Source organism: Crocodylus porosus, unplaced genomic scaffold, assembly GCF_001723895.1.
Source record: "Crocodylus porosus isolate Cpor-Errol unplaced genomic scaffold, CroPor_comp1, whole genome shotgun sequence".
NCBI classification, from domain to species: Eukaryota; Metazoa; Chordata; order Crocodylia; family Crocodylidae; genus Crocodylus; species Crocodylus porosus.
In genome coordinates, this window is record NW_017728950.1 from 5,211,419 (window position 1) to 5,220,837 (window position 9,419).

Sequence of the window (9,419 nt, forward strand, 5' to 3'; positions counted from 1 at the left end):
GGGGCATGAGATGGAGCTGCAGCTTGTACAGGGAAAGGTGAGCAGGTCCTACCACTGGGAAGGAATGGGGGACATGTACCTCCCAGATCTGTGTGGGGGGAAGGGGCAGATTGAGGCCTCTGTGGTGAAGGAGAGAGGGTGGCAGGGGCAGGTGCTGCACAGCCAGGGTGGGTGGGGCATGAGATGGAGCTGCAGCTTGTACAGGGAAAGGTGAGCAGGTCCTACCACTGGGAAGGAATGGGGGACATGTACCTCCCAGATCTGTGTGTGGGCCAAGGGCAGGCTGCCCACTCAAGGCCAGAGACTGCATGAGCCTCTTCCTGATGGTGGGGGCAGGGAGAAGGGGCCCAGGCTGCACTTGAGGTGGGTACTGGTGGTGCTGGGAGAGGGGCTATAAGGTGGGCTATGGCAAATTTTGGAGTGGCTGTAGCCCCCCATAGATCCCCCTCCCAGTGTTGCTGCCACCTATCCACCGCTGCCTGCCCTGAGCCCATCCTAGGACCAGCCCCCACTGGGAAGAAGCCAGCACAGCCTCTGGCCCTGATCCAGCAGTGGCAGCCCACCCTCACCCCATGCAGAGATTCAGGGGACACATGCCCCTCATGCTTCCCCTGGGGGGGCAGACAGCAGCAAGAAAACTCCCTCCTTCCCGGATGAGCCATGGCTGTCCCGGGCCCCACCCCACCCTGGTTCTACAGTGCCTGCCCCGGCCCCAGCCCCAGCCCCACTCCCTCCTCAGCCTGAAGGACTCTATCTGCTCCTCCCCCATGCCCCTGCCCCCCAACAGACTTACCAGCTGGATGCTGTTTTCCAAGCTGCTGGGCTGCATATTGGCAATCAGATCAGTATTGGCCAATACCGCTGGTTAATAATTAGCCACTGATATCAGCCCAAATACTGTGCAATAAACTTTCCCTAGGAGCATGTCTACATGTGCTCCCTCTCAGGAACAAATCTGCTCCCAATGCGAGCAACCCAGCATAGGGCTGTTCATAGCCTGCAGCAGCCAGGGGGAGATTCAGACTCCCCCAGGGTGCTAGGCCAGGGGCTGGCAGGGTACGTGGGGCCAGTCATCAGGTATGCTGGGGCAGGAGCTCTCTACCAGCTGCAGCAACAGCTGTCTCCTTGCCCCATACACAATGGGAGGGGTCATGATATGCAGGGAGCTGGAAGACAGCTGCCACTGCAGAACTCTCCCTGCAAATGGGAATGAGCCTTATGCCCAGTGGGCTTTCCTGCACAGCGCAGCACTGACTAGGAGCTCTCCCATTTCTGGAGCAGCTTCCAGCCAGGCCACAGCTGGGTGAGGATTTTTCCATGCAGCCCTGGACTAGCTGGGAACTGTCCCACTCTGGGACAAAGATTTCCCTGAAGCAGACCAGCTCCCAGCCAGCCACTGACTGTGTAAGAAAATAGAGAGCTCCCCAGTCCTGGCACTGCTTGGATCCCAGCTCTTGTGGGGAGTCAGGTGCTGAGCAGCACCAGGACTGGAGAGCAGAAAGTTACCTCATCCTGCTGCTGCTCAGCTCCCAGCTCCTGCAGGGAGCTGGGAACTGAGCAGCACAAGGAACAGGGGAGTTCCCCATCCCTTGTGGCCACCTAGTGTTGGGGCTGACTGGGAGCAAAGATTAGCATCCACACATGCAATACTGTGCTAGCATCTACTGCGCTAGCATCTACTGCACAGTTAGTATATTACCTATATTTACAGGCAGTACCTAAGTGCACAGTAGACTAATTTACTGTGCAGTAAATGGTACACAAAGGTACACATATGCGATGCTTTACTGCACGGTAGATTAATCTAGTATGCAATAAAGCGTCTCGTGTAGACACCCCCCCCTAATCTCTAACCTACATTTTCCCTGCTGCCGTTTGAGGCCATTGCTCCTGGTCCTGTTCCCTACAGCCACACAGAAAAACCTCTCTCCATCTTCTTTATAATTGCCCTTCAGGTACTTGAAGTTAGAGGAACACTGTCAACCTGAAATTTAATCTACGTCAAAGATGAGTTAAAACAGTTTCAGGCAACACACCAGACCTCTGAATGTTCCTGACAATTCTATTGCTGTTAAGAATAACTTAGTCCTGTTTTTCTTGTAATTTTCTTCCTCTGACCCCTATTATCTTGAGAGAGAACTATGGAAACATGGGCTAGAGAGGGAGGGGAACTAGTGAAACTTAAGGTGTAATATAAACAAAGGGGAAAAATATTTTCCTGACTGTATTATGCTCATGGGGACCTTAAGTGTTGTTTGCCACAATAGTAGATAAAACACACTCAGTCACAAGTGTGTTTTATCTTTAAATTGACAACATCCCTCTAAGTGAATTAACAGGCCATAGTTGGAATCTTTTGTATGCATATAATCCTAACCACTTGAAAGATTCCCTTGTTGGCAGGATAAAACATGTAACCCTGCAGTCCAAATCATATCTTTGTTGGAAACAAATTTGTTCAAATTACACTGTCTTATAGTTCAAATAATTTTTTATATAGGAAAAATTAGTATGTTTTAAGTACTTAACTGGAGTTCAACCCAGGCACAACATTCCACTCACTTGCAGGATAGAGGCCTGAGTAAAGATAAGTGAATATTATGGACAGGAGGAAGTAACGAATATCTGGAGCATGAGAGTCATAGTACAAAGCGCTAGCTAGTCTGTGCGGACACGTGCATATATTTGATTGTTCCGCGTTTGACATTTTTTTAAAGGAAATGAAATATCAGCAATCCAGCATCCATCTCTTTGGCTGTTACCCAATTATAAACAGAAAGGATCAGGGAAAATGCAACAAGATACAACAACAAGAAATAGCAATGCAAAGGGAAGGGCAGAGTTGTTAAAAATCTACAAGATGATGATAAGATACTTGAAGATGATGCAGTGAGGAGGAGGAAACTGATGGGAGGTGGGGGTTAAAAAGGGCATTGATATAATCCAGATGATGGGCAAGGAAACAAGATGTGGGTATTTTAAATGCACTTTGAATATCTGTCACAACTAAACACAGAAAAGAACATTGGAAAACCATTAAAAACCCATAAGCAAGTGTTGCTTTGGAACATTCTATTTCTGTTCATAGCCCTTTCCATTTTCTTATTAAGCTACCCAAGAGCCTTAGCAGTGAAACATTCAAAAGTGCCCAGCCCCACAGAAATCCAATTTCTTTTTCTATTTTTAAAATTAAAGGTCTCAAGTCAAAGCATGATATATTATGCAATGAATCTGCAACAAAAAGAGCTGTATAACATTGCCAGCTAGTGGTCAGTTGACTTAAAAACACAATAACTCAGATCTAGCACAGTTTTAAGGTTTTTGAAATGGCACAGAGGCATTGATGTTATAGCTTGAAGATGATGACAAGAAATTACAAGCATAATTCTGTAGAATTGTTATGATGACCTAAAAATCTACTCCAAGGTATTACTTCATGTATAAGTTAAATATTCAGGTGCTACCCTTACTTTTCCAAATCAAGAACACTCAGACATTTCAAAGACATAAAACTATTGACTTCACAGAATGCAGGAAAATATTGTTGTTCAATAAACATTAATTATTTCACCACCTGTACCATTCCTTGGGCATGAATCCTAGTTCCTAAGCTTTTAATATGATTTCTTTTATTGTTATTATCCCTGAAAAATACAGCAAGCGATTAAAAAATGAGCTTAAGTAAATACCTTCTAAACACAAAGATACCAAAACACAGATGCAAAGGAATCTAAGGCCCCTCTACGCATGCACGTAATGGTACAATAGGATCTATGTGCATCCACATATTTGTACTTCCTGCCATGCCACACACGTGTGGGTTCGAAAAACAGATCTCATCATGTCTTATTGCTGGTGCAGGGGCAACCTGATGACAGGCTCCCCCTGCAGTGGCCAAAAGCAAGCTCCCATGGGAAGGAAGCACCTCCGCTGTGAAAGCTCCTAGCCATAACGGCACGTCATGCACCCCTGCGGCTGGGAGACCATAGCTGCTGCCATCTCCCAGCCATGGGGTGCGTGGGGCTACCTGAGTCTGGGAGCCCTGTCAGCTGGTAGCTCCCAGACTCAGGGGTGCATGTGGGCTCCCCAAGGACCCTTGACCATATATGTTCAATTAACAGTGTGATAGGAAGCAGCTACAAAGCTATTACATATATTTCATGGAATAACTCTGTGGCTTATTTCTTTATCATACCATTAATTGATCGAACATGTGGCAGGGCAAGCACATAAGCCATGATGAACTGATTAATCACGACTTAACTGTACCATGTAGATGGGGCCTAAAAAGGAACAAAGAAGTATATAGAAGTATTTCCTTCCAAATGTAATAAAAGCAGAAAATGCTTCCCTCCTAATTACACCCTGCCTCTTACGCCCTCTTTTGTTTAGTGGTACAGCTAGGTTTTCAACATTTTTTTTGACAAGTGGCCCCCTTCGATCTCAGAGTTTCAGCTCATGTACCCCTTTATTTTTTTTTTCTTGTTTTTAAGGTGGGGGTGGGGGGGAAAATCAAAGCCCCTGCAGTGAGGGAGGGAGTGGGGCTGGGGCAGACAATGCATAGGCAGAGGGAGAAAAAAAAATATTTGGGGGGTTGAGCATGCACACCTCCCCCAGCAGGCAAGTCCATGGGGGAAGGGGCCAGGGGGCTGGGGGAAAAGCAGATCAAGGCCCCTGCAATGAGGGAGGGAGCAAGGCACAAGCAGGAGCAGGGGCTGGAGTGAGTGGGGCCCTGGCTGGGTGGCTGGACAAGTAGAGGCCCAGGGATGCCCTCTGCGCCTCTGCTTGTCCCACCACCTGGCCCAACCATTACTTGTCAGAAATATAGTTAGTTGCCTTTTGATTAGCTGCTTTATCTTTTTATTGGAACCTTCAGCTTCCATCTAGAGAGGGGTTCATGGTTTAAATTTTTGACTCCAAGATGAACATGGGTCGACAATGCGAGGTCGCGGTTGGGAGGGCTACCTGGACCTTGTCGTGCATCCACAGGTGCATCTCTAGCAGGGCCAAGGAGGTGATCCTCCCCCTCTATGTGGCACTGGTTAGGCCACAGCTGGAGTGCTGTGTCCAGTTCTGGGTGCCGCACTTCAGGAGGGATGTGGACAACATGGAAAGGGTCCAGAGGAGGGCCATTTGCATGATCCAGGGACAGCAGGGCAGGCCCTATGAGGAGAGGCTATAGGACCTTCACCTGTTCAGCCTCCACAAGAGAAGGCTGATGGGGGGAACCTGGTGGCCATCTATAAACTTACTAGGGGGGACCAGTGGAGATTGGGAGAGACCTTGCTCCCCCGAATGCCACCCGGAGTAACAAGGAATAACAACCATAAGTTGCTAGAGAGTAGGTTTAGACTAGATATCAGGAAGCACTACTTCACAGTCAGGGCGGCTAGGATCTGGAACCAACTTCCAAGGGAAGTGGTGCTGGCACCTACCCTGGGGGTCTTTAAGAGGAGGCTTAATGCCTACCTAGCTGGGGTCATTTGAGCTGAGTTCTCTCCTGCCTGGGGCAGGGGGTCGGACTAGAAGATCTATAAGGGCCCTTCCGACCCCACGTCTATGAATCTATAAATGATCTCCAGGGGTCCTCCATATTTCCAGGGCTTTAGTTCTAAAACAGCCTTTTACTGCTCCATTTTTCCTCTCAGGGAATTTTCTTAGCACCTTTTATTCCAGATACCACAGTGGTTGGTTATCACTCAAAGGTGCACCTGATAGTCTACTTCATTTGACTTCTGATTTCTGACTGATCAGAAACAGCTTATGAGGTAGCGTAATCAGGTATGGCAAGGAGGGTACAAACCCCAGGCAAGGTCTTAAGGGGGCACTGGAATCACCCCCTCCCCCTGATGCAAGAAACTTTGCCATGGCATGAATAGCCCAACATGGCTCCGTCATAGGAATGCAGCAGACACAGCCCCCCCACCCAGTAGTGTAGGGGGTATGCAGTAAGCCTCCAGTGGCAGCAGCTGAAGTACTTGCTACTTGAGGGCAGAGAACAGGAAGAGGTAAGACTCTGTCCCCCTTTCACTCTGCAGTAGTTTCCAAAATTGCTACCCCCCAACTGTCCCAAATGCTGAAGGTGCTTCCTATGCCTCTGAACCTACATATACCATAGAAACCAGGCCCTTGCAAGAGCCTCTTTAAGTTTAACTTCCCATGCAATTACCACAATTGCATAAATTCCCTGGGTAAATGTATTCATGCTGCAGCCTGCAATGAGGCTGGACCCAGGGTTGGCCATGATGCCCCCCTAGTGGCCACTCAGCCCCCATCTTGCCCTATACTTTGGGCATCCTTGCCTTCTACTCACTTGTCATGCTTCAATGTAAATATGTACTTGTAAAAGGGAGGATTGCTCCAGGGATCCTCAAGTGAGACTTAGCCGCTCACAAGCTATGGTCTAATTTACTCACTGCCTTAAAGGCAATTCCCTTACCTCCCCTTTTAGCCATGCCCAAGTCTCATAGATGTCACCTGTCCAATCAGTTTCCCTTAGCCCACTTGGCCTCTGTCCTCTCTCTTGTGCTGGGCTGCTTAGATCAGATCTATTATACTAGATATACCTGGGTTCTGGGCTCTAGCCCCATCTCCAACCTTCCAGGGTGCTGGGCCTCTAACCCCATTTCTGCCTCTCTCTAAGCTGCTGGGCCCTTGGCACCAGTTGTTGCCCTACTATGTGCAGGACCCTGTGGTCCTGGCTTCACCCTTCTTGGCATTGGAGTCCCTGTCCCTGTCTCCCCTTCAAGTGCACAGGCCCCCTTGTGCTGGCTCCAACCCTCTTGGGTGTTGCCCCCCATCCTATCTGGATGCTGCCTGCACCAGGCTTCAGCTCCTCTCTCAGATTACCTCTAGGCCTTCGGCTTGTCACCGGCCTAAGCCTACAGCATCTTGAATCAGATTCCCTAGCAAGGCTCAAAATGCTGAAGTGCCCCTGGCATCCCACCAAGGATTAGCCCACAATGTGCCCTGCCATAGCCTCCTCCTGACAACATAAACAATAACTACCACACCTACATAATAAAGTTTCATCTTACCCCAGGGAATATTCCCCTACAGGCCAGCAACACACTTTGCTTTCATTAAGATACCCCTGCTGCCAGCCAAGCTCTCTCCTATATCCACCCTGCTCTTGCCTTTGCAGTCTCTTAAGTCAGGCCCTGGGCTTATATACATGCTAAGCCCTGCCCCTTCCAGTCAGGTGACTCAGCAGCCACCACAGGCGTATTTATTCTGACCCGCAAGGACTTGCCTGCCCTTGTGGCTGCTTGGCTGTTCTTAGCCCCCAAGCAGCCTAGCTATCTGTTCCTTGTGCCTGTTACTGTTGGCTTTTGGCTACTACTCAGCTAGCAGCTCACCCTGCTGCTGTTTCCTCTCAGGTAACAGAAGCCTTTCAACTCTGCAAAGACCTAATGATTTAAAGGTGTTTTTAAAAAAAAAAAAAGTGAAAATGTAAAGTTTGTGTGTATTTTTGCCAAGCTGCTTCTAATCTTAAGAAAGCTATTAGGTGAAAGCTTCTTATGACAATAAAGTTTACTGCATTCTGCCCATGCGTAATTTAGTTTAACTTTCATCTTCAATTTTACAACTGGAAATTTCAAGGAATTAAACACAAAAGCTCTGGTTTTATGCCACAGCTTCCTTTCTTAAAGGCTACCTATAAGCAGTGACTGAAAGAACTGTGCGTATAAATAGTTGGTAAAGTTCTTTAGGATCTTTTTGGGGTGAAGGTCAATTTATAAGTAGAGGATACAATTTTTGAGACAATGGGAGTTCACAAAGTTCTGGCATTAGATAGGCAGTCTTTCCTCTGGGAAAAAGAAAGACAGACCCAAGCTTTAATGTCCGAAAGAGTGTGTGTGATGTTTTAACTTAACGTTTGAAGGTCAGTGCCTTAAGGCATAGTCTAACTCTAATAACATGCTGGGTTTTGTAGATGGATGTACCACTTCCTCAGCTAGGATTTTCTCCTATGGCCAATTCTGCTTAGTAATGAGAGCTGCAATCTTTTTACAGAGACACTGATACCTTAGAGCACTTCTGAGACTGCTGCGGGGTTTAACCCTATGGTTGCAGAAATCAGGATTTCCCGTTATTTTAACTGCTAATACAGATTTTCCACAGGGCTCCAACTACTGATACCAAGGGGAACTAATCAGTTGAGCCTTGAGTAGTTAAATACAGAGTCAGAGCCCCAGGCTGAATCAGTCCTATCTTTTCAAGTTAGACTAAGCTGCAGAGATTGAACCGATAAGCTAGTGAACAGACATTCATTTTTGATTCTGGAAATGCAGCCACAAGCCAGGAGGCACTACAGCACACCTGCCTGCTTGGCTGGAGCAGACAACCTGGGCCAAAGCTAACCCACCCACCCATGTTTGTAGAGGAGGTGCAAAGTATCCTGGGATGCTGGGGGACTGAGTCAACTTGATCTGGAGGGGATCTGGGACAGAAGTTAAAGAAACTGACTTAACCTAAATCACGTAGGTCTGATACTACATTCATCCACACTTATCTTAAACTGGTTTCAGTCATTTTGGAAGTGGTTTATGTGCACTGGACTTCTGTTGCATCACAGATTTGAACCAGTTTCTAAACACTTATACACATTTGTGTAACTTCTGTCTCGAGCCTGAATGTCTGGATTCTTCTCAGAGCTGGCTTAATTAAAAACCTCATGGGGGAGTGCTCAAACTGCTCAAAATAAAAAATGTCAGAAAACATCTCTCAGGAACAAAACAGATTAAAGAAAGGACTTACCCCACCTGGAAAAATACAAAATGCACCCTGTACAAATCACATGTAAAATAGCCGCCTTAGGGTAGCAGATTGACCCTACCCACTTTAAAGGAGTATGCCTTACTGGTTCCTTTTAGAATGGTAGTCTTAAACCTGAAGGTTGGGTGAAAACCAGGGAATCAGAAACAGTAACTCTAGAAACAAGGCTGAACTACTTTTCTTCAGGGCTGAGCCTCAGGCTGGAAGGTTTTTAGAGCTTGAGGCTTCATTGTGCATTCTTTTGACCTTTTAACTATCAGGAAAATTCTAGGTATAATATTGGACACTATGTAGACAACTGAATAAGTAAAAAATTTACTACTCTTTCTTGGTACACAAAAATATCTGCCCGAAGCATCAGTACCCTTGACAGTAAATGTCATTCCTGAATATTAACCTGGGTGAAAAATAACCGCTTCTTAGCACCGCAGCAGAACAAACAAAAAACCCAAAAACCTGACTTGCATTGAAAAGTTCTGATTTCCCACTGATCTTTCATAGATTTCATAGACATTAGGGCTGGAAGGGACCTCGGGAGATCATCGAGTCCCAAAGGGCAGGAAGTCAGCTGGGGTCATAGGATCCCAGCAAGATAAGCATCCAATTTACTCTTGAAGGTGTTCAATGTAGGCGCTTGAACC